Source organism: Ranitomeya variabilis, chromosome 2 (assembly GCF_051348905.1).
Source record: "Ranitomeya variabilis isolate aRanVar5 chromosome 2, aRanVar5.hap1, whole genome shotgun sequence".
Classification (NCBI taxonomy): Eukaryota; Metazoa; Chordata; class Amphibia; order Anura; family Dendrobatidae; genus Ranitomeya; species Ranitomeya variabilis.
In genome coordinates, this window is record NC_135233.1 from 785570688 (window position 1) to 785595104 (window position 24417).

Below are 24417 nucleotides of genomic sequence, written 5' to 3' on the forward strand. Positions count from 1 at the left end.
CAATATAGATGCAAGCCCGCTTGCACAGACTCCCTATGCTGGAAACTATCAAGCGGCCCGGTGGCATCTGGATGTTTTTATGAACCTTGGGCAAGAGGTAAAAGGTTGGTGTAATAGGATGCTCCACCCACATGTACTTTTTTTCTTTCGCCAAGATAATTATGAAAACCTCCTTGGCAATATTTCATGTGTAGTGGAGCGCCCCCAGATGCAGGGCCGCGGGGTACTCGGTACTGGGCCTCTCTGTCTCAGTTCTGGGGTCGTCACGGTGGCTAGACCCGGTCCGTGACCCTGCTAAGGGGCGTCCAATGAAAGATGAGATAATGGTGCGTGGTGTAGGTCGCGGTGAATAACGAGGACACAGGGTTGCAGTCTCTTTACCTCTTTACTGAAGACTTCAGGATCCGCAATCCAGAGCACTGCTAACAGGGCTGGCTGAGACCGGCCGGTCCGAAGGCACATCCAGAGTTCCCTTTGCAGGTGGAAATCAGTGTCTACCTTCTAGTGCCTGTGTGTTGTAGTACTTCCCTGCTGAGCACCACGGGATAGTCCTCACAACTGTCGTGTCTATTTCTGTTCTTTCTCTCTCTCTCCGTCCCCCAGATGATATGGCTAGGACGCACCCGTATGACGGGGTAGGCCTGGAGCTATTTTATAGGGACCCTAGGGACGCCCCTCTCCCACAGTTTGCCTCCGTTGTCTTCGTTAGGTGTAATGGTGAGACAGCCAACCTATGGTTAACTGCCAGGCCGTAGATAAAGTAATGCGTGGAGTCTCTTACTTTCTCGGCGTTCCGACCACTGGCTACGCGCCTCAGAAGGATGTTGCTGATCTTGAGGCACGACTCCTGGTATTATCTCCTTTTTGCTGTATTTCCGTTTCTCACTTCTCCACAATAAACCTCGCTTCTATGTCCTTCCTTAGGAGTCTGCCGCTGTAAGGCACAGGCACAACTCCGTAACGATCTGTCCCTTTCTAGGACTCTGCCAGGATCCCACCCCTGACAGGTCCTCTCACTAGCTCTTCCCAGCTACTTTCTCCCTAACTTCCTGTCCAACCCCCAGTTTTACCAGAGCGTGAAGAGTGGCCTACTAGATAGAACCACTCCCCCTGGTGGCCGGAGTGTGAAGTGTAGTGTGTGTGTGTGATACCTGGTCAGGTGAACTCCTTTAGTGCAATCAGACGTAACATCACTCCCCTTAGTGGCAGAGCGACATTACTGCAATGACCAGGACTCTGGGGCACTGCACTCCCCCCGGTTAAATCCAGTACTCCCGTACTGGGAAAATAAGAACAACAATACATGTTAACAGAAAACACATAAAATTTTGAAATACCATAAACAATTAAACATAACAGTGCTTTCCTTTATGGGAGGTGAGAACACCTGAACGTTGCAAAAGTTTCGGTCATGCACAGTTCATGACTCCCAGTTCAGTGGTTGTAACTTTTAAAACAGCAGGGACCCCGGGTAAACAAAGGGGTCCCTTTTGAAAGTTTTGGAGCAATTCACTGTCCACTGCTCCCTTGTCCATTTTTAAACTTGTAACAACGATATTTACACAAACACAATTAGCAACTTTAGTTAATACCTCCAAGTTTTGTAGCGAAGGGGAGTCTGATTCTTGGTGCTACCTGTAGACCTCCGTAGTGCAGGGGTTGCTATTGGCCTAGCAGGGCTCGCTATGCTTGCTACCACTGGTGTAGTGCACTGCCTTATAGCTACGCTTCTAGTGAGTCTGGGTAGCACTGGCATGCTGGATCTCTCAGAGCTGCTGCTACCAACAGTGGGTACGGCAGATTCGCCGATAGCAGAGAGAGGCTCCTCCGGTCTGACGGTGGGCATGGCATCGTCCGGCGGGGTCTGTGGTGATTGCGGGTCTGGAGGATCTGGCACCACGTCTAGTTCAGGCGGGTTCGGTTGACGAAACGTTAAGACAGGTACCACGATGGCCTGATTTATTTGAGTCCAAGACTGGGGAAAATCACCAAGAACAGTGTGTATCATTTTCTCCTCTTCTACAGGTGGAGAGGCTCTAGGACCTGCTTCCTTCTCCCTCAACTTATTGGGGCATACCTCAAGGTGGTCTCTGGATATTGCCGTTGAGGTTTCCCCTCCATCTTTGCTGATGAGACAGACTTTAATATTGTCGAAATCGGACGGCAGGATGGTATACGGTTCCGCTTCCCATTGGTCGTCAAGTTTATGAAGCCTTCTCTTCTGCTTGAGTACCTGCTCACCAGGCGGCAAGGGAATCGCAGGAGCATGCTGGTTGTAGTCCCTTTCCTGTTTTTGCCTGGCCTGAGCGAGACTTCTTTCCACGCATTCCTGTACATTGCGGTACCTTTGCTGCCTCTCCGTATCCTAATCGACATCCGGCGAGGTATCTTCGAGGGTTAGAACCCCCATGTCCAGATCAACGGGCAAATTAGTAGACCTTCCTCGCATCAGGTACGCTGGAGAGCAGTTGGTAGAATTCACTGGGATGTGGTTGTACATGTCTACCACGTCGGGCAACTTTGTTGGCCACAAGTTCCGTTCCTCTACAGACAAGGTCTTCAATAAGTCGATCACCACTTGGTTCATCTTTTCACACATCCCGTTGGTTTGTGGGTGGTACGGCGTGGTTCTGATCTTCTTACACCCGTACAGATTGCAGAACTCCTGGAACACCTCCGCCTCAAACGCTGGCCCCTGATCGGTCAGTACCTTCTCAGGGTACCCATGGGGCCTACAGAAGTACTGCTGGAAGGTTTTGGCGGCTGTCCTGGCCATTAGATCCTTGACAGGTACAACCACCAGGAACCTGGAGTAATGATCCACGATGGTGAGAGCATAAATGTAGCCCGACCGGCTAGGCGTCAGCTTCACGTGGTCTAGCGCTACCAATTCTAGCGGCCGTTTGGTGATGATGGGCTGCAAAGGAGCCCGTTGGCTGTCACGGTCCTTCCTGCGTAGGCTGCACGGGCCACACTCCCGACACCACTTCTCGATGGCTCTTTTCATGCCAATCCAATAGAATCTCCCTCGGAGTAGTCTCTTCAACTTCGTCCACCCAAAGTGTCCAGCCCCATCGTGGTACGCTCCCAGAACCATTGGCGCATCTTGCCTGGGAACCACTATCTGCCACACCAATTCATGAGTTCGGGGGTCAATACTTCTTCGGCACAGCTTACCATCGTGAATAAACAGTTTGCTTCTCCCCTTCCACAGCTGTTGGGTTTCTTGTGGATCATCCGGGCCGGGATGCAAACCTGCCTGCGTCAGGAGCTCTTTCACCCGACGGACCGCAGGGTCACCATCCTGGGTCTCTGCCCACCCATGGTGGTGCAGGGGATTCAGTGTGGCATCCTGGTTGTTTCTGTGCCTGTTCTTCACATGATGGGAGCACTGAGTGGCTTTGGGGCGATGGAAAGCGGGCAGCTCTACTTCTTCAAGTGCTTCCGGGTCCTCCTCCGTTTCTGGCAAATTGGGCATCCGGACAAGGCATCGGCATTCCCATTCTTGCGTCCTGCCCGGTACTTGATGGTGAAGTCGTAATTGGACAGCCGGGCCATCCCGATTATGATCCTTAGTGGTTGAGGATCACAAATTACTCCAGCTAAGTAACATACATAGGACAAGCTCTAGGGAGGTGGCAAACTGGACTGACCGCAAATCTGAACCTATCCAAACACACTAGAAGTAGCCGGTGAACGTGCCTAAAAATCCTAGACGTATCAAGCCAGCCTGAGGAACTAACTACCCCTAGAGAGAAAGAAAGACCTCTCTTGCCTCCAGAGAAATATTCCCCAAAGAGATAGAAGCCCCCAACATATAATAACGGTGAGGTAAGAGGAAGGCACATACACAGGGTGAAAACAGATTCAGCAAATGAGGCCCACTAATACTAGATAGCAGAAAATAGTAAGGGGTCTGTGCGGTCAGCAAAAAACCCTTACAAAATATCCACACTGAGATTTCAAGAACCCCCGCACCAACTAACGGTGTGGGGGGGAGAAACTCAGTCCCCTAGAGCAACCAGCAAGCGAGGAAATCACATTTTAGCGAGCTGGACTAAAAACATAATGAATGCTGATAATCAAAAAATGATCAAACAAAAACTTAGCTTGTCTTGGAGAGACTGGGAGCAAGGTAGTCACAAGGAATCTGAAGAGCACTGAATACATTGAGAGCAGGCAAGGAACTGAGTATCCAGGTGAGCTAAATAGGAAACCAACCAAGGATAACGAACCAGCTGATGCTGCCAACCTGCAGAAAGACAACACTACACAGTACCGCTTGTGACCACTAGAGTGAGCCCAAAAACAGAGTTCACAACAGTACCCCCCCCTTGAGGAAGAGTCACCGAACCCTCATCAAGACCCCCAGGGCGATCAGGACGAGCCGCGTGGAAGGCATGAACCAAATCGGCCGCATGAACATCAGAGGCGACAACCCAGGAATTATCCTCCTGACCATAGCCCTTCCACTTCACCAAATACTGAAGCCTCCGTCTAGAGATACGAGAATCCAAAATCTTCTCCACCACGTACTCCAATTCGCCCTCGACCAGCACCGGAGCAGGAGGCTCAACAGAAGGAACCACAGGTACCACATACCTCCGCAACAAAGACCTATGGAACACATTATGAATGGCAAACGATGCTGGGAGATCCAAACGAAAAGACACCGGGTTAAGGATTTCCAAGATCTTATAAGGACCGATGAAGCGAGGCTTGAATTTAGGAGAAGAGACCTTCATAGGAACATACCGAGAAGACAGCCACACCAAATCCCCAACACGAAGTCGGGGACCCACACCGCGGCGGCGGTTGGCAAAGCGCTGAGCCTTCTCTAGTGACAACCTCAAATTGTCCACCACATGGTTCCAAATCTGCTGCAACCTATCCACCACAGAATCCACCCCAGGACAGTCAGAAGGCTCAACCTGACCCGAGGAAAAACGAGGATGGAAACCAGAATTGCAGAAAAAAGGCGAAACCAAAGTAGCAGAACTAGCCCGATTATTAAGGGCAAACTCGGCCAATGGCAAAAAAGTCACCCAATCATCCTGATCAGCAGAAACAAAACATCTCAAATAAGTTTCCAACGTCTGATTAGTTCGCTCGGTTTGGCCATTAGTCTGAGGATGGAAGGCCGGCGAAAAAGACAAATCAATGCCCATCTTAGCACAAAAGGTCCGCCAAAACCTGGACACAAACTGGGATCCTCTATCAGACACAATATTTTCAGGAATGCCGTGCAAGCGAACCACATTCTGAAAAAATAGAGGAACCAAATCGCAGGAAGAAGGCAACTTAGGCAAGGGCACCAAATGGACCATCTTGGAAAAACGATCACACACCACCCAGATGACAGACATTTTCTGAGATACCGGAAGATCCGAAATAAAATCCATGGAAATGTGCGTCCAAGGCCTTTTCGGAATAGGCAAAGGCAAAAGCAAACCGCTGGCACGAGAACAGCAAGGCTTAGCCCGAGCACAAATCCCACAAGACTGCAAAAAGGAACGCACATCCCGCGACAAGGAAGGCCACCAGAAGGACCTAGCCACCAAATCTCTGGTACCAAAAATCCCAGGATGACCCGCCAACACCGAAGAATGAACCTCGGAAATAACTCTGCTGGTCCATCTATCCGGGACAAACAGTCTCTCTGGTGGACAACGGTCAGGTCTATCCGCCTGAAACCTCTGCAGCACCTGCCGCAAATCTGGGGAAATGGCAGACAAAATCACTCCCTCTCTGAGAACACCAGCCGGCTCAGAAACTCCCGGAGAGTCAGGCACAAAACTCCTAGAAAGTGCATCAGCCTTCACGTTCTTAGAACCAGGCAGATATGAGACCACGAAGTTGAAACGGGAGAAAAACAACGACCAACGAGCCTGTCTAGGATTCAGGCGCTTGGCAGATTCAAGGTAACTCAGATTTTTGTGATCAGTCAAGACCACCACACGATGTTTAGCTCCCTCGAGCCAATGTCGCCACTCCTCAAATGCCCACTTCATAGCCAACAACTCCCGATTACCAACATCATAATTCCGCCCGGCAGGCGAAAACTTTCTTGAAAAGAAAGCCCATGGCTTCATCACAGAGCCATCAGAGCCTCTCTGCGACAAAACAGCCCCTGCTCCAATCTCAGAAGCATCAACCTCGACCTGGAAGGGGAGAGAGACATCTGGCTGACATAAGACTGGAGCTGAAGAAAACCGGTGCTTCAGCTCCCGAAAGGCCTCCACGGCCGCAGGAGACCAATTAGTCACATCAGAACCCTTCTTGGTCAAATCCGTCAAAGGTTTAACCACGCTAGAAAAATTAAATTAGCGATGAAACGACGGTAAAAATTAGCAAAACCCAAGAACTTCTGAAGACTCTTAACAGACGTGGGCTGAGTCCAGTCATGAATAGCCTGGACCTTGACTGGGCCCATCTCCACAGTAGAAGGAGAAAAAATAAAACCCAACAAGGAGACCTTCTGTACTCCGAAGAGGCATTTTGAGCCCTTCACAAATAAAGCATTAGAACGCAGGACCTGAAACACCATCCTGACCTGCTTCACATGGGACTCCCAATCATCAGAAAAGACCAAAATGTCATTCAGATAAACAAACATAAATTTATCCAGATATTCTCGGAAGATGGTCTAACATCTCAGATTCTAGCGGGAACTTTAAACAACATGGTGAACATAAATCCCCTTAAAAACAACTTTTATTATATATTATTTTAAAATAACACCACCCCAGTGTTTCTCCCAGCAGAAATATACTGCTATAAAATAGTCAAGGTGACCACCTAGCACATACCCTACAATAACCTAACTGTTACCTGCCTTGCTGTGGAGGTTGGCACCCTGGATACGCTTTTTTGGTGCCCCCACTCACCGTGGACTATCCCTCACTGCCCTTTCTCACCCTATTTGCAAAGGTGGGAAAACAATATATAATAGAACAGAGATGAAAAAAGCAAAAAAAATGGTCACACCAAACATTATATATAAAAAACAAATATAATCAAAAATAGCAAAAAAAGGGGGGAGGGGGCAAGGCAGGACAATGTACAGTCATATATGATTTAAATTTTCACCAGAATGACTGCCAAATGCTAACTCATAATATTGAGTATATTGCCAGGTTTGCCATATCAATACGGCATTGAATCAGTATCAAAAAACAACAAAAAAGAATCAGGAAAGCACCCATACAATACTAAATAATCCAGAGTGTCACCAAAGATAGCCTAACAGACTAGATAATGCCCATAAATAGGGACATATAGAATCAATAGTCCATACAGAATATACTGTTGCTATATACAATGGTAAAGATGGAGATCACTTATCCTGATATTATATGCCTCTATACGCCTCAACGCGTTTCCCCGTGGTGCGGTTCATCAGGAGGCCCATCATATGTGTCAGATACCAGATGCCATGGATAGAAAAGCATAACCGGCGGTTCACATCGGGCGGAATTAAATACCCCCATTTGTACAAATGCTCCAATCAGCGCCATCGCTAAATCAGCGATGGTTAAGAAAAACCGAGTAATCAGGTGCTTTACCTGCTATATATTCTCGGAAGATGTCATGCATGAAAGACTGAAACACAGAAGGAGCATTAGAGAGTCCAAAAGGCATCACCAAGTACTCAAAATGGCCTTCAGGCGTATTAAATGCTGTTTTCCATTCATCTTCCTGCTTAATGCGCACAAGGTTATACGCACCATGGAGATCTATCTTGGTGAACCAACTGGCACCCTTAATCCGAGCAAACAAATCAGACAATAGTGGTAAAGGATACTGAAATTTGACTGTGATTTTATTCAGAAGACGATAATCAATACAAGGTCTCAAAGAACCGTCCTTCTTGGCCACAAAAAAAAATCCTGCACCAAGAGGGGAAGAGGATGGGCGAATATGTCCCTTCTCCAAAGACTCCTTTATATAACTCCGCATCGCGGCATGCTCTGGTACAGACAGATTAAAAAGTCGTCCCTTAGGGAATTTACTACCAGGAATTAAATTTATAGCACAGTCACAATCCCTATGAGGGGGCAGGGCACTGGACCTGGGTTCATCAAATACATCCTGGTAGTCAGACAAAAACTCAGGGACCTCAGAAGGAGTGGAAGAAGCAATAGACACCAACGGAGCATCGCCATGAATTCCCTGACAACCCCAACTTGACACAGACATAGCTTTCCAATCTAAAACTGGATTATGAGCCTGCAGCCATGGCAGACCCAAAACGACAACATCATGCAATTTATGCAGAACAAGAAAGCGAATCACCTCCTGATGTACGGGAGTCATGCACATGGTCATTTGCGTCCAATACTGAGGCTTATTCTCAGCCAATGGCGTAGCATCAATTCCCCTCAGAGGAATAGGAAATTCCAAAGGCTCCAGGATAAAACCACAGCGCCTGGCAAACGACAGATCCATCAGATTCAGGGCAGCACCCGAATCCACAAAAGCCATAACCGGGTAGGCTGACAAAGAACAAATCAAAGTAACAGACAAAATAAATTTAGGCTGCATAGTACCAATGGTGACAGGTTTAGCGATTTTTCTTAAGCGTTTAGAGCATGCTGAGATAACATGAGTAGAATCACCACAGTAAAAGCACAACCCATTTTGACGTCTATGACTTTGTCGCTCAATTCTGGTCAGAGTTCGGTCACATTGCATAGACTCAGGTCTCTGTTCAGAAAATACCGCCAAAGGATGAGCAGATTTGCGCTCCCGCAAACGCCGATCCACCTGAATGGCTAAAGCCATAGAATCACTCAGACTTGTAGGGGTGGGAAACCCCACCATAACATTCTTAACGGCCTCAGAAAGACCTTCTCTGAAATTTGCAGCCAGGGCACACTCATTCCATTGAGTAAGCACCGACCATTTCCGAAATTTTTGACAATACACCTCTGCTTCATCCTGACCTTGAGAGATAGCCAGCAACGCTTTTTCTGCCTGATTCTCAAGATTAGGCTCCTCATAAAGCAGTCCATGTTGTGAATTTGCTTTTTGCTCCCTCTAGTGGTTACTAGTTTTTTGACTCTGGTTTTTCTGTCATTCCTTTTATCCGCACCTGGGTCGTTAGTTAGGGGTGTTGCTATATAAGCTCCCTGGACCTTCAGTTCAATGCCTGGCAACGTAGTTATCAGAGCTAGTCTGCTGTGCTCTTGTCTACTGATCCTGGTTCCAGTTATATCAGCTAAGTCTGCCTTTTGCTTTTTGCTATTTGTTTTGGTTTTGCATTTTTGTCCAGCTTGTTCCTTATCTATATCCTGACCTTTGCTGGAAGCTCTAGGGGGCTGGTGTTCTCCCCCCGGACCGTTAGACGGTTCGGGGGTTCTTGAATTTCCAGTGTGGATTTTGATAGGGTTTTTGTTGACCATATAAGTTACCTTTCTTTATTCTGCTATCAGTAAGCGGGCCTCTCTGTGCTAAACCTGATTCATTTCTGTGTTTGTCATTTCCTCTTACCTCACCGTCATTATTTGTGGGGGGCTTCTATCCAGCTTTGGGGTCCCCTTCTCTGGAGGCAAGAAAGGTCTTTGTTTTCCTCTACTAGGGGTAGCTAGATTCTCCGGCTGGCGCGTGTCATCTAGAATCAACGTAGGAATGATCCCCGGCTACTTCTAGTGTTGGCGTTAGGAGTAGATATATGGTCAACCCAGTTACCACTGCCCTATGAGCTGGATTTTTGTATTCTGCAGACTTCCACGTTCCTCTGAGACCCTTGCCATTGGGGTCATAACAGTCCAAGAGCCAGAAAAAATGCATCTACATTAAGCAATGCAGGATCTCCTGGCGCCAGAGAGAAAGCCCAATCTTGAGGGTCGCCACGCAACAAGGAGATAACAATTTTAACTTGCTGAGCGGAGGAACGAGGTCTCAGAGATAGAAATAACTTACAATTATTCTTAAAGTTTAGAAACCTAGATCTATCACCAGAAAACAACTCAGGAATGGGTATATTTGGTTCTGACATAGGGCTATGAATAACAAAATCCTGAATACTTTGCACCCGTGCAGTCAGATGATCCACACTAGAAGTCAGTGTCTGAACATTCATGTCTGCAGCTGAGCTCAAAACCACCCAGAGTTCAAGGGGATGAAAGAAGCTAAACAGACTGCAGCAAAGGAAAAGCGGGAGGAGAAAAAAAAAAAAAAGTACTCAGGTCTTCTTTTTATCCCACTTCTGCGATGCATTAAACACTTTTTGGCCTGCTCTACTGCTATGATCCTTAGTGGTTGAGGATCACAAATTACTCCAACTAAGTAACATACATAGGACAAGCTCTAGGGAGGTGGCAAACTGGACTGACCGCAAATCTGAACCTATCCAAACACACTAGAAGTAGCCGGTGAACGTGCCTAAAAATCCTAGACGTCTTGAGCCAGCCTGAGGAACTAACTACCCCTAGAGAGAAAGAAAGACCTCTCTTGCCTCCAGAGAAATATTCCCCAAAGAGATAGAAGCCCCCAACATATAATAACGGTGAGGTAAGAGGAAGGCACATACACAGGGTGAAAACAGATTCAGCAAATGAGGCCCACTAATACTAGATAGCAGAAAATAGTAAGGGGTCTGTGCGGTCAGCAAAAAACCCTTACAAAATATCCACACTGAGATTTCAAGAACCCCCGCACCAACTGTGGGGGGGAGAAACTCAGTCCCCTAGAGCAACCAGCAAGCAAGGAAATCACATTTTAGCGAGCTGGACTAAAAACATAATGAATGCTGATAATCAAAAAATGATCAAACAAAAACTTAGCTTGTCTTGGAGAGACTGGGAGCAAGGTAGTCACAAGGAATCTGAAGAGCACTGAATACATTGAGAGCAGGCAAGGAACTGAGTATCCAGGTGAGCTAAATAGGAAACCAACCAAGGATAACGAACCAGCTGATGCTGCCAACCTGCAGAAAGACAACACTACACAGTACCGCTTGTGACCACTAGAGGGAGCCCAAAAACAGAGTTCACAACACACCGCTGTTCCAAGGCCCGGAGTTTGGCGGTGTCCAAGTGTGTTAGTGGATTGTTATCCATGAAGACGGTTAATTTTGCTGAAGCCAGGTAGTGCTTGAACCTCTCTGTCACTGCCCAAACGATGGCGAGGAATTCCAGCTTGAAGGAACTGTAGTTATCAGGGTTCCTTTCCGTGGGATGAAATTTCCTGCTGGCGCAAGCGATTACCCTCTCCTTGCCTTTCTGGATCTAGGACAACACAGCTCCCAGTCCTACATTGCTGGTATCCGTATACAGCACAATCGGTTGATCATATTCAGGGTAGGCCAGTACCTCTTCTCCCATCAGCGCCATCTTCAAGCAAGTGAATGATCCCTCCAGTCCTTCGTTCCAATCAAATGGGGTATTCTTCCCCTTGGTCTTCTTGGATTGGCCCACCATTAGATCTTGCAATGGCGCGGCCTTCTTGGTGAAGTCCTTGATGAACCTCCTGTAATAGCCTACCAACCCGAGGAACTGCCGGACTTCATGGAGGTTGCTGGATTTCGGCCAGTCCTTAATCACCGTAACCTTGTCGGGGTCTGGGGCCACTCCTTCGGCACTCACCACATGGCCTAGATACTGTACTTTGGGTTTCAGCAGGTGGCATTTGGATCGTTTCACCTTTAAGCCAAAGTTGGACAGGGCTTCAAACACCTCGGCCAGGTGCTTCAGATGGTCTTCATAGGTCTTAGAGAAGACAATGACATCGTCCAGATACAGCAGTACGGTTTCAAAGTTCTTGTGCCCCAGACAGCACTCCATCATCCTCTGGAACGTCCCCGGGGCGTTGCACAATCCGAAGGGCATGTAATTGAATTCACAGAGACCCATCGGCGTCGTGAAGGCCATCTTCTCCTTGTCTGCCTCCGCCAGGGGAACCTGCCAGTACCCATTGGTGAGATCCAAGGTAGAGAAGTAGTTAGCAGATTTTAAAGCGGCCAGGGACTCCTCTATCCTGGGCAGTAGGTATGCATCTTTATGTGTAATGCGATTTAACTGCCTATAATCCACACACATTCTCATTGTGCCATCTTTCTTCTTAACAAGGACTAATGGAGCTGCCCAGGGGCTACAACTGTCTCTCACTACCCCAGCCTCCTTCATCTCTCGCAACATGTCCTTGGCACACTGATAATGAGCTGGGGGTACAGGACGGTATCTCTCTTTTATGGGTCGGTGATCCCCTGTGGGGATATGATGTTGGATCCCTTTTACCGCCCAAAATCTAGGGGGTGTTTGCTAAAGACCCGCTCGTACTCATGAACCACCCTGTAGGCCCCCTGTTTCTGGTGAGGTGGGGTAGAGTCAGTGCCCACGTGTAATTCCCAACACGAATCCTTCGGTTGCCCTGCAGAACCGTTGTTCTCCGCCGGATTGGACGGGACCAAGGGCCCAGGTGCCTGTATCACACTACTATTAACAGTAAACAGTTTGGCAAGTGTGGCATATTTGGCTAGCTGGACTTCTTCCTCCCCGCAATTGAGAACACGTACTGGCACCCTCCCCTTGCAGACATCAACCACCCCTCTGGCTGTCAGGAGGGTAGGCCTATTATCCGAATATACGGGTTCTACCAGGGCCTGAAAGTCTTTACCCCTGAGGCCTATGGCTGCCCGACACCATATTAACATTTAACTCCTGGGTAGTGTTGAGCGATACCGTCCGATACTTGAAAGTATCGGTATCGGAAAGTATCGGCCGATACCGGCAAAGTATCGGATCCAATCCGATACCGATACCCGATACCAATACAAGTCAATGGGACTCAAGTATCGGACGGTATTCCTGATGGTTCCCAGGGTCTGAAGGAGAGGAAACTCTCCTTCAGGCCCTGGGAACCATATAAATGTGTAACAGAAAGAATTAAAATAAAAAATATCGCTATACTTTACCTCTCCGACGCAGCCGGGACCTCAGCGCAGGAACCGGCAGCGTTGTTTGTTTAAAATTCCCGCTTTTACATGGTTACGCGAACTCCCGGCTTGTGATTGGTCAGGGCGCCCATGTTGCCGGGCCGCGGACCAATCACAGCAAGCCGTGACGAAAATACGTCACGGCTTGCTGTGATTGGTCCGCGTCCCGGCAACATGGCCGCCATTAACCAATCACAAGCCGTGACGTCACGGGAGGCTGGACTTGCGCGCTTTTGAAAAAGCGCGCGTGTCCAGCCTCCAGTGACGTCCCGGCTTATGATTGGTCACGGCGCCATGTTGCCGGGCCGCGGACCAATCACAGCAAGCCGTGACGAAAATACGTCACGGCTTGCTGTGATTGGTCCGCGGCCCGGCAACATGGCCGCCATTAACCAATCACAAGCCGTGACGTCACGGGAGGCAGGACAAGCGCGCATTTTAAAATTGCGCGCGTGTCCAGCCTCCCGGCTTGTGATTGGTTGATCGCGGCGCAACCAATCATAAGCCGGGACGTCACTGGAGGCTGGACACGCGCGCTTTTTCAAAAGCGCGCAAGTCCAGCCTCCCGTGACGTCACGGCTTGTGATTGGTTAATGGCGGCCATGTTGCCGGGACGCGGACCAATCACAGCAAGCCGTGACGTATTTTCGTCACGGCTTGCTGTGATTGGTCCGCGGCCCGGCAACATGGGCGCCCTGACCAATCACAAGCCGGGAGTTCGCGTAACCATGTAAAAGCGGGAATTTTAAACAAACAACGCTGCCGGTTCCTGCGCTGAGGTCCCGGCTGCGTCGGACAGGTGAGTATAGCGATATTTTTTATTTTAATTCTCTCTTTTACACATTTTAACAATGTTAAAATGTGTAAAAGAGAGAATTAAAATAAAATGTTGTTCCGATACCCGATACCCGATACCACAAGAGTATCGGAATCCCGGTATCGGAATTCCGATACAGCAAGTATCGGCCGATACCCGATACTTGCAGCATCGGAATGCTCAACACTACTCCTGGGGGGTATCGCAATGGGGTTTGAATCACTCACTGTGACACGACCAATTTCACCACCAGTCAGCTCCACCTGCTGTCTTTGCATCAGGGCCCTGATTTCTTTTTGCAGGGCACGTTGTTCACTGTAGCCAGCTGTTTCTGCTACCTGTTGTAATAGGACAATAACTTCTGCAAGACAATTTTCTATAACATTAGTACCAATGGTCACCATGGGATTACATTCACGGCGGTCAATATCAACAATTACAATCCCTTGGGCCTTCAATTCCACCCGCCCCACTTTGATGATGACCTCTTTATACCCCACTTGTGGCAATGGCTGACCATTACTGGCTATTATGGTGAAATCGTCATCGGGGCCACGAGTAATATCGGTGTCCTCCCAATACCGTTTATAAAGCACATAAGGCATAGTCGTCACCTGAGAACCGGTGTCCAGCAAAGCGTTCATGGGGATACCGTCGATCACAATAGGAAGAACTGGTCGCCCTCCAATGTATTTGGCTCTCCAATTCTGCGGGCCTGATCGTCCTACTCCTGGGGGTTGGCCCTCTGCCCCAGGGGTTGCTCGTTTAAATGACAGTACCTTGCAAGGTGGCCTGTTGTGAACTCTGTTTTTGGGCTCCCTCTTGTGGTCACAAGTGGTACTGTGTGAGTGCTATCTTTGGGCTCCCTCTGGTGGCTCTTTTTGTCATTCTGCAGGTCTGTGGCTGGGATCAGCTGTCTCGTTATCTGCTGGTTGGTTTCCTATTTAGCTCACCTGGACTTTCAGTTGTTGCCTGCTGTCAATGTATTCAGTGCTATTTTGATCTCTCCTGCCTACCTTCGTTATCAGTCTCTCCAAGAGAAGCTAAGTTTCTGTTTGTTCATTTTTTGATCATCAGTGTTCAATATGTTTCTTGGTTTATTATCTGTCCTTGTCCAGCTTGCTAATATGTGATTTCCTCGCTTGCTGGTAGCTCTAGGGGGCTGAGTTTCTCCCCTCACACCATTAGTTGGTGTGGGGGTTCTTGAATTCTCAGCGTGGATATTTTGTATAGGGTTTTCTACTGACCGCACAGTTTCCTATCTGTCTTCTGCTATCTAGTATTAGCGGGCCTCATTTGCTGAATCTGTTTCATTTCTACGTTTGTATTTTCCCCTTACCTCACCGTTATTATTTGTTGGGGGCTTTCTATATCTTTGGGGTTATTTCTCTGAGGCAAGTGAGGTCTTACTTTCCTTCTCCCTAGGGGTAGCTAGTTTCTCAGGCTGCGTCGAGACGTCTAGGAATTCAGGCACGTTCACTGGCTACCTTTAGTGTGCTCGGTTAGGATCAGGATTGCGGTCAGTCCAGTTACCACCTCCCTAGAGCTCGTTCTATGTTCAGTAACTTAGCTAGTCAGTTCTGTGATCCTCAGCCACTAAGGATCATAACAGTGGCCCACCTGATGACAGCGGCGGCAGATAGGTCGTCCGTCCCGATGAAAGTGATCGTCGTCCCTGCCTCTGGTCGGCGGAGTCCTCCTCTGTCGCATCCAGGGGACATCCTCTGGTCTGGAGGCCAGCTGGATCTTCTCCTTGGGGGCCTCCTGTAGGGACTGCACGGTCCGGGCTAGGGCAGCAACGCTCTTAGTCAGCTCCTGCATCTGGAGGCAGAGTCCTGCGGGGGAATCGTCCTCTAGGATCTGGGCATCGGCCTCGGTGGCGACCGGGGCATCCGACGCCACCTCCTGGTGGTATGTGAGAGCTTGACGCCTGGGAGGCACTGCACGGCTGGGTTGTCGCTCTTGTAGCGCCTGGATGGCTTTATCCTTGAATTGCGCAAAAGTCAGGTCTGGATTCTGCATGGCCAGGAAGTGCAGTTGACCCCTTTGGTGGCTGCACAGGAGCCCCTCAATGAACCGCTCTTTCAGGAGTTTATCTTCATCTTGCATGCTGCCGGGGTCACTCTGCTTGATGGCCCGCAGCGCCTCCTGGAGGTTAAGGGCATAGTCCCGTAAGCTATCCTGCAGCCTCTGTTTGCACCCATAGAAAGTCAACTTAATTTCCGTAGCGGTGCGGGTGTCAAAGGTGGCTTTAAGCTTTGCAAAGACCTGCTGTGCAGTTCCCTTATCCGCGGCGGGCCAGGACTTCACTTCTCTCAAAGCCGCCCCAAAGAGTTTGCCTGTTATCATATGAACTTTCTGAGGCTCCGTCAAGGGATAGAACTCGAGCAGGCTGCAGATCCCCTCTTTAAAGTCAGTTAATGTATGTGACTCTCCAGAGTATCGCGGGAGCCAGGCTGCTCCAGGTAGGTACGGCATGGAGAAGGGCATGATGGCTGTTGTAGCCGCAGCAGCCTCTGGCTGGCGGATAGGGGTGGCGAGCTCTGCGGCAGCTGGCTGTGGTACAAGGCCCGCGGCTGCATCTACCGCGGGGACCAAAGGTGCCTCTGGGTCTACGGCTGCGACCGCCGCCTCTGCTCCCCCTGACTCAGACATGGCCGCTCCTTCCCCCTGCTAACCTGCTGGAAGTTGGTGTTCCTCTTCTGGGATCGTCGCTTTACCGCGTCTTCTGGTTCTGCGCTCTTTTTGACCAGCTCTGCCCACGAAGCTATAGCTCCTACCTTCGTGCGCGGCGATGGCGGATTTTGGTGGCAAATAGCAACACGCAGTCTTTGCAATAAATCACAGTTCAAGCACAATTCAGACACAGTTCTAAGGCACACATGACCTGATTCTTCAGGCTTAAGTAGATCCTGTTCGTGACGCCAAGTTTGGAGCGCCCCCAGACGCAGGGCCGCGGGGTACTCGGTGCCGGGCCTCTCTGTCTCAGTTCTGCGGTCGTCACGGTGGCTAGACCCGGTCCGTGACCCTGCTAAGGGGCGTCCAATGAAAGATGAGATAATGGTGCGTGGTGTAGGTCGCGGTGAATAACGAGGACACAGGGTTGCAGTCTCTTTACCTCTTTACTGAAGACTTCAGGATCCGCAATCCAGAGAACTGCTCACAGGGCTGGCTGAGACTGGCCGGTCCGAAGGCACATCCAGAGTTCCCTTTGCAGGTGGAAATCAGTGTCTACCTTCTAGCGCCTGTGTGTTGTAGTACTTCCCTGCTGAGCACCACGGGATAGTCCTCACAACTGTCGTGTCTATTTCTGTTCTTTCTCTCTCTCTCCGTCCCCCAGTTGATATGGCTAGGACGCACCCGTATGACGGGGTAGGCCTGGAGCCATTTTATTGGGACCCTAGGGACGCCCCTCTCCCACAGTTTGCCTCCGTTGTCTTCGTTAGGTGTAATGGTGAGACAGCCAACCTATGGTTAACTGCCCGGCCGTAGTCTAAAGTAATGCATGGAGTCTCTTACTTTCTCGACGTTCCGGCCACCGGCTACGCGCCTCAGAAGGATGTTGCTGATCTTGAGGCACGACTCCTTCTGGTATTATCTCCTTTTTGCTGTATTTCCATTTCTCACTTCTCCACAATAAACCTCACTTCTTGTCCTTCCTTAGGAGTCTGCCGCTGTAAGGCACAGGCACAACTCCGTAACAATCTGTCCCTTTCTAGGACTCTGCCAGGATCCCACCCCTGACAGGTCCTCTCTCTAGCTCTTCCCAGCTACTTTCTCCCTAACTTCCTGTCCAACCCCCAGTTTTACCAGAGCGTGAGGAGTGGCCTACTAGATAGAACCACTCCCCCTGGTGGCCGGAGTGTGAAGTGTAGCGTGTGTGTGTGATACCTGGTCAGGTGAACTCCTTTAGTGCAATCAGACGAAACATCACTCCTCTTAGTGGCAGAGCGACATTACTGCAACGACCAGGACTCTGGGGCGCTGCAGTAGCATAAAATGTAACCTAATCAGTTTCACAGCAAAACCTACAACTGAAATATCAGAATTGTCGGAGCAGATTTCATATTTGCTTGTGAGATGAATTCTGTTGCTATAATCTCACACTATTGTTTTGAATTTATGTGGCACATTTTTTCCAGTTGAGGGATTTTATAGTTGGAACACATAAACTATTTATTTGGCACCCAAGAACCCATAGTAACACCCTAAAAGGTGGCAATAACTATTTAAATCATTAAAACCACCAGCAAAAGGCAACAGATGCAAAAACATTCAATACAGCATCCAGAGGTAGCAGCATTTGGTAATTGGCTATGAAGAAATAGGTCTTGAAAAGTCATCAGGGTAATTTACTAGGTTTTAGCACGTAATTATGTAGTGAAATTTTGATAACCTTGCTTGAAAGCAATTAATAATCTCCCCTTAGAGTCAATACATGGAACAGCTGCATAAAATGCATTAAATATCAAACAGAAAACAGTAAATCTCTCAGGAAACACAATGCTGCAAAATAAAATAACAGAAAAGCAAATAGTAAATATATAAATCTTTGCAAAACATTTAGTGTATTATTAATTTTTTATTCTTTTAGAATATTAAAATATTTTTAGTAGCTAGCTGTTCGCTACAATTAAAAATGGTTGATTTCATGAGCTTCATTGACCATGCTGCCCCATTGCATAATGCCAACAGACCAGATTTTTTACGAAAGCCCTCTTTCTTCTTAATTATGCCAGACGTAAATTCAGTAGGCTCAGAATCATAAACTGTTTTCTGAAGTATTGACTCTACTAGTAAGTTGAATTGATATTTGTATATTGACGAATGGTTGCTATTTACTTTTTATTTCAGCTCATTGTGCAGTTTATTGTACTGTTATCTTTACACAACAGGGATGCAGGATCACTGAACAATGATGTTTACTAATATGTTGCTTAATTGTACTGGGCCATGCAGTTTGTTGACTTGGAAACATTGAAGGACAAACTATAAACAATCAAACAAGGCAAGTTAACCTCATCATACCTGCCCCTTGACCTGTGAATGATGGATTGAAGGACAATTGTGAACTATATAAGGATACTTTTCCTCTGTTCCAAGGGAGTCTGCATGATGTCAGCTTAGGGGACCATGACCCCAATGGGAAGAACACAGATCTGCTTCATTGACCATCATGGAACCCTCAGAGATGTCTTGAAGAATCCAGATTGAGACAATCAGGTCACCTGGCCACATACCTCACTGCTCACTGCGGTTAGCTTCCTAAGCTAGTAGTTACCTCCTCTCTGTAGGGGCCCACCAAAAGTGGGGAGCCACTGGAAGCAGCTCTAATACTGGCGAGTCAGCGAATGGGTGAGACTCTGTAATTTGCACCATCTTGGGTATTTTTCTGGGACTGTTTTATATGCAGTTGTTTGTTGGTGGTTCAATAAATTATTGCCACACTGTTTCAACCTCACCTTTTGTTATCTGAGTAATGTTCTGCCCACGGGAAAAGAGAGCGGATGTTCAGTGGTTTGAGCCCTGGTCCATGCAGTTTTTCTGAAGACAACCGGGCAAGAGGACGAGAGAACCCACTGACGCCTTGTCTCCACATCCTCTAAACCACACAGCAAAAGAGGTGCAGTTTAAAACATTTTTTTCTCTGGCAGAACAGGGCGAGGATTGAAAGCTTTGGCTTCGTAAATATACTATTATTTCCATAGCAATTTAAAACATTTAAGATAAGCCCTGTCTGCTTGCTGCAGGCAACAAGGCTACATTTTCTGTTAGATAAGTTTGATAAATATGGCTGTCGTAGAGAAAAATTATAAAATCGATACAGACATCTTAGGAGAGGGTATGTATCACCCTTACATTTAGCATATGGCATTAATTATAACTGGTGAAGTGAAAAGAGCTGACACTTTACCCTCCATTGAAGTAGAACTTCCTGCAGTGAACAAGTATTTACATCAGTGTTCACCTCTGAGAAGTAACCAACAAGTCTAGGATTCATATATTCAGAGGCAGAAAAGTACATTTCCGAGGCAAGAGCGTCTTCTGTTCAAAGGACTGGTCTCAGACTTTCTGGAGCCAGTGGTCAGTGATGAATAATGGGGTTTGCATTGATACAATATCTATGGGAGGTATACTTTTAGCATCTTGGCAAAAGGACAAACAAAAGATATTCACTCCTATCACCGTGAGGCAGGCCGAACACCTCCAACTTAAAGGGAATTTGTTGTCAAATTTAACCTATCTATCTATGAATATGGCATACAGGTTATAGACTGCTGTGGAGAATGATGCCTGTTTGCCTCATTTCAGATGCCTTATTGTTTATAAATCATCTTTTAATAATTTATGTAAATGACCTCTTCCAGGCTATGGAGAAGATGTTGTCTGGAAGATAACTCTGCCTCCAGAGATTATTTTATATGAAGGGGGAGTTACCAGTGTGAGACATGTAACCAACGCAGGACAGGCAAACTGAAATTTGTCTTCTTGCAAACACATCTTGACAAACACTCCCTGAGCTCTGCTGTATTGCAATAATATTTCAACCCTGTCTGACTGTGAGATGGAATCTGAAGCTCAGAGGAACCTGCAGATGTGTCAGGTATAATCACAAACAGCTCTGCAGAGAAATCAGGAGAGCATAGAGCTGCCATTACGTATCACACTGGTAACTCCTCTGGAGCAGAGTAATCTTCCAGGCAGCATCCTGCCAATAGCCTAGAAGAGGTCATTTATATAAAGTGAATCAAATGGTAAAACTGGAGAGACATAAAAGTGAAAATATGGTCCTATCTGATAACCAAGTGGTATAAAATATCATACATACGTTCATCTGATGGGGTTGTGACAGTCACAACTCCTATAGAAGCATGAAAAGGCTGCTGCAGGACCACCAATGAGATATGATGCAATAAATGAAGAACACGGTGATTCAGACTCTGCCCTGTCCATGGATCAAAGATATGATCACACACAAAATTGAAGCATAATCGCGGTTTATTATGTCAGCATGTTTAAAGGTTTTCAAACCTCTTCATCAGGACCAAATCACAATGATCACTCTACTTTGGTTCTGCTGAAGTGGTTTGTAAATGTTGATGTGGTGACATATTAAACCACATTCATGCCTCACCTTTGTGTGTGGTTGTACCTTTGAACTTAGGGCAGCGCGGACTCGGAACATTTATTGCATGTATATAAAGTGATAAAAGATGATTTCATAACAACAAGACATCTAATATGAGGCATACAGATAAGATTTTTTGTCAGCATTCTATAACTTGTATGCCCATACTTTAGTTTAGAAACTTCAAATGCGGTGACAGATTCCCTTTAATATTGGTCAGATGAATCATAGTATCCATGCCATGTTTCCTCTCTAGAAAGGTAAAATTGTGATAGGAAACATGATGACATATCTCCTGCTGGGATCCCCTGAGACAATGATATCCTGAAAGTAAAGTTGGGGATCTCATAATTTTCTAAAGGCCTAGCACATCCCATGACAAGCCACTTATATGAGCTCACCAAAGGGTAGTATGTGGGCATAACCTTGATCTAAGAAAAATCCTATTTTGGGTTTATGTCATTGTTAATTTTCTGGAAGACACAGTTCGATGTGAGAGTATTTCATTTTTCTAATCGGAGTACTTCCCTTCATAAAGATAAGAGCCATTCCTGCAACATGTTTAGTTCTTTTCTTTTGTTATCACTTCTACCTCATGTTATTGTATATACCGTATTGTTTTGCTCCCATTTTGTAACATCCATGTATATTTTTTATAAACACTGCCTATTTTTCTGGGTTAAATATATAAAATGTAATTGCTCTGTCCCTCTTGCTCTGTAAACCACACCCTTGAAGCCATGCATTACCTGTATCGGATGTCCAATCGGCCTGTGTAAGCGATTGGTGGTGGTGGCAGCTAGTTGTTCCTTTTATTATTGTGGCTGGCAGTAACTGTACAAGGGAACATGCAAATATGTCATGCCTTAGTATTGGAGGTATATATACCATACATTCACTGTGAGTTCCCCAATAACTGGCCTAGTAGTGGAAACAGCCACAGTCTCATCCTTCACTCGCCAGTAGTGATGAGCGAGTATACTCGTCACTCGGGTTTCCCCGAGCATGTTCGTGTGTTCTCCGAGTATTTTTGCGTGCTCGGAGATTTAGTTTTCCTCGCCGCAGCTGCATGGGGTTGCCTGTTTGTTAGGGAATTCCCACATGTATTCAGCCTGTCTAGCAGTCGCAAATCATGCAGCTGCAGCAATGAAAACTAAATCTCCGAGCACGCCAAAATACTTGGAGAACACATGAACATGCTCTGGGAAACCTGAGTGATGAGTATACTCGCTCATCACTACTCGCCAGTCAATTATGTAAGTGTGCTGAAGATCGTAGGCAGTGGAGTTGTGTTCCCTGGCATACTGATGTCAACAGTGGGATCTGCTTGATCTCTTTCACAGTTAACCCAGACAATGGTCTACACTAATTTTTGGAGAAATTGTTGAACACATAGATTGAGATTTGTGACAAATGTCCAACAAAATTTGCAATAAAATCAGTAGGGTAAAATTTTAACCCAGTCTGGACTTAGTTAAAATTCAAAATATTGCTAAATTTAAGAAACATGAAGACTGGAAAGGTGTATTAAAAGGAGGCATATTTCTTCACTTAGATTTTAAAGAAAGGTCACATACTATACATATTGTGAGTTCCATGAATTTGGAATTGTTCTTAATGTGAATTTAAGGCTTCATACTTTGTACAGAGCTATTATACATGAGGCCATTTTGTACCTCCAAATGCCACTGATCTTTTATAAAGTCATATGAATGTTGGTTTTACACAATTAATATAAAACCTAACATAAAAAATGGGTAGTATATTACATAGGTACATAGGTAATATAATCAATGTAGCTAGAGTTAAACAAAGGTAACTTGCGCCAAACTTACACTACCGTTCAAAAGTTTAGGGTCACCTAGACAATTTTGTGTTTCCATAAAAACTCATACTTTTATTAATCAAATGAGTTGCCAAATGAATTGAAAATCTAGTCCAGACATTGACAAGGTTCAAAAAAGAGATTTTTATTTGAAATAATAATTTTCTCCTTCAAACTTTGCTTTCATCAAAGAATGCTCCCATTGCAGCAATTACAGCATGGCAGACCTTTGGCATTCTAGCAGTTAATTTGCTGAGCTAATCTGGAGAAATTTCACCCCATGCTTCCAGAAGCCCTTCACACAAGTTGGTTTGGCTTGATGGGCACTTTTTGCATACCATACGGTCAAGCTGCTCCCACAACAGCTCAATGGGGTTGAGATCTGGTGACTGCGCTGGCCACTCCATTACAGATAGAATACCAGCTGCCTACTTCTTCCCTAAATAGTTCTTGCATAATTTGAAGGTGTGCGTTTGTCATTGTCCTGTTGTAGGATGAAATTGGCTCCAATCAAGCGCTGTCCACAGGGTATGGCATGGCGTTGCAAAGTGGAGTGATAGCCTTCCTTATTCAAAATCCCTTTTACCTTGCACAAATCTCCCACTTTACCAGCACCAAAGCAACCCCAGACCATCACATTACCTTCACCATGCTTGACAGATGGTGTCAGACACTCTTCCAGCATCTTTTCAGCTGTTCTGAGTCTCACAAATGTTCTTCTGTGTGATCCAAACACCTCAAACTTGGATTTGTCTGTCCATAACACTTTTTTTCAATCTTCCTCTGTCCAATGTCTGTGTTCTTTTGCCCATATTAATCTTTTCCTTTTATTGCCCAGTTTCAGATATGGCTTTTTCTTTGCCACTCTGCCCTGAAGGCCAGCATCCTGGAGTCGCCTCTTCACTGTAGACGTTGACACCGGCGTTTTGCGTGTACTATTTAATGAAGCTGTGAGTTGAGGACCTGTGAGGCGTCGATTTCTCAAACTACAGACTCTAATGTACTTGTCTTGTTGCTCAGTTGTGCAGCGGTGCCTCCCACTTCTCTTTCTATTCTGGTTAGAGCCTGTTTGTGCTCTCCTCTGAAGGGAGTAGTACACGCCGTTGTAGGAAATCTTCAGTTTCTTGGCAATTTCTCGCATGGAATAGCCTTCATTTCTTAGAATAAGAATAGACTGTCGAGTTTCACATGAAAGTTCTTTTCTTGTGGCCATTTTGAGAGTTTAATGGAACCAACAAATGTAATGCTCCAGATTCTCAACTAGCTCCAAGGAAGGTCTGGTTTATAGGTTCAATAATCTGCCAAACTGTTTTCAGCTGTGCTAACATACTTGCACAAGGGTTTTCAAGGGTATCCTAACCATCCATTAGCCTTCTTAAGGTACCGTCACACTCAGCGACTCTGCAGCGATATAGACAACGAGCCGATCGCTGCAGCGTCGCTGTTTAGGTCGCTGGGGAGCTGTCACACAGACAGCTCTCTCCAGCGACCAACGATCAGGGGAACGACTTCGGCATCGTTGAAACTGTCTTCAACGATGCCGAAGTCCCCCTGCAGCACCCGGGTAACCAGGGTAAACATCGGGTTACTAAGTGCAGGGCCGCGCTTAGTAACCCGATATTTACCCTGGTTACCATTGTAAAAGTTAAAAAAAAAAATACTACATACTCACCTTCTGATGTCTGTCACGTCGCCCGGCGTCCACAGGG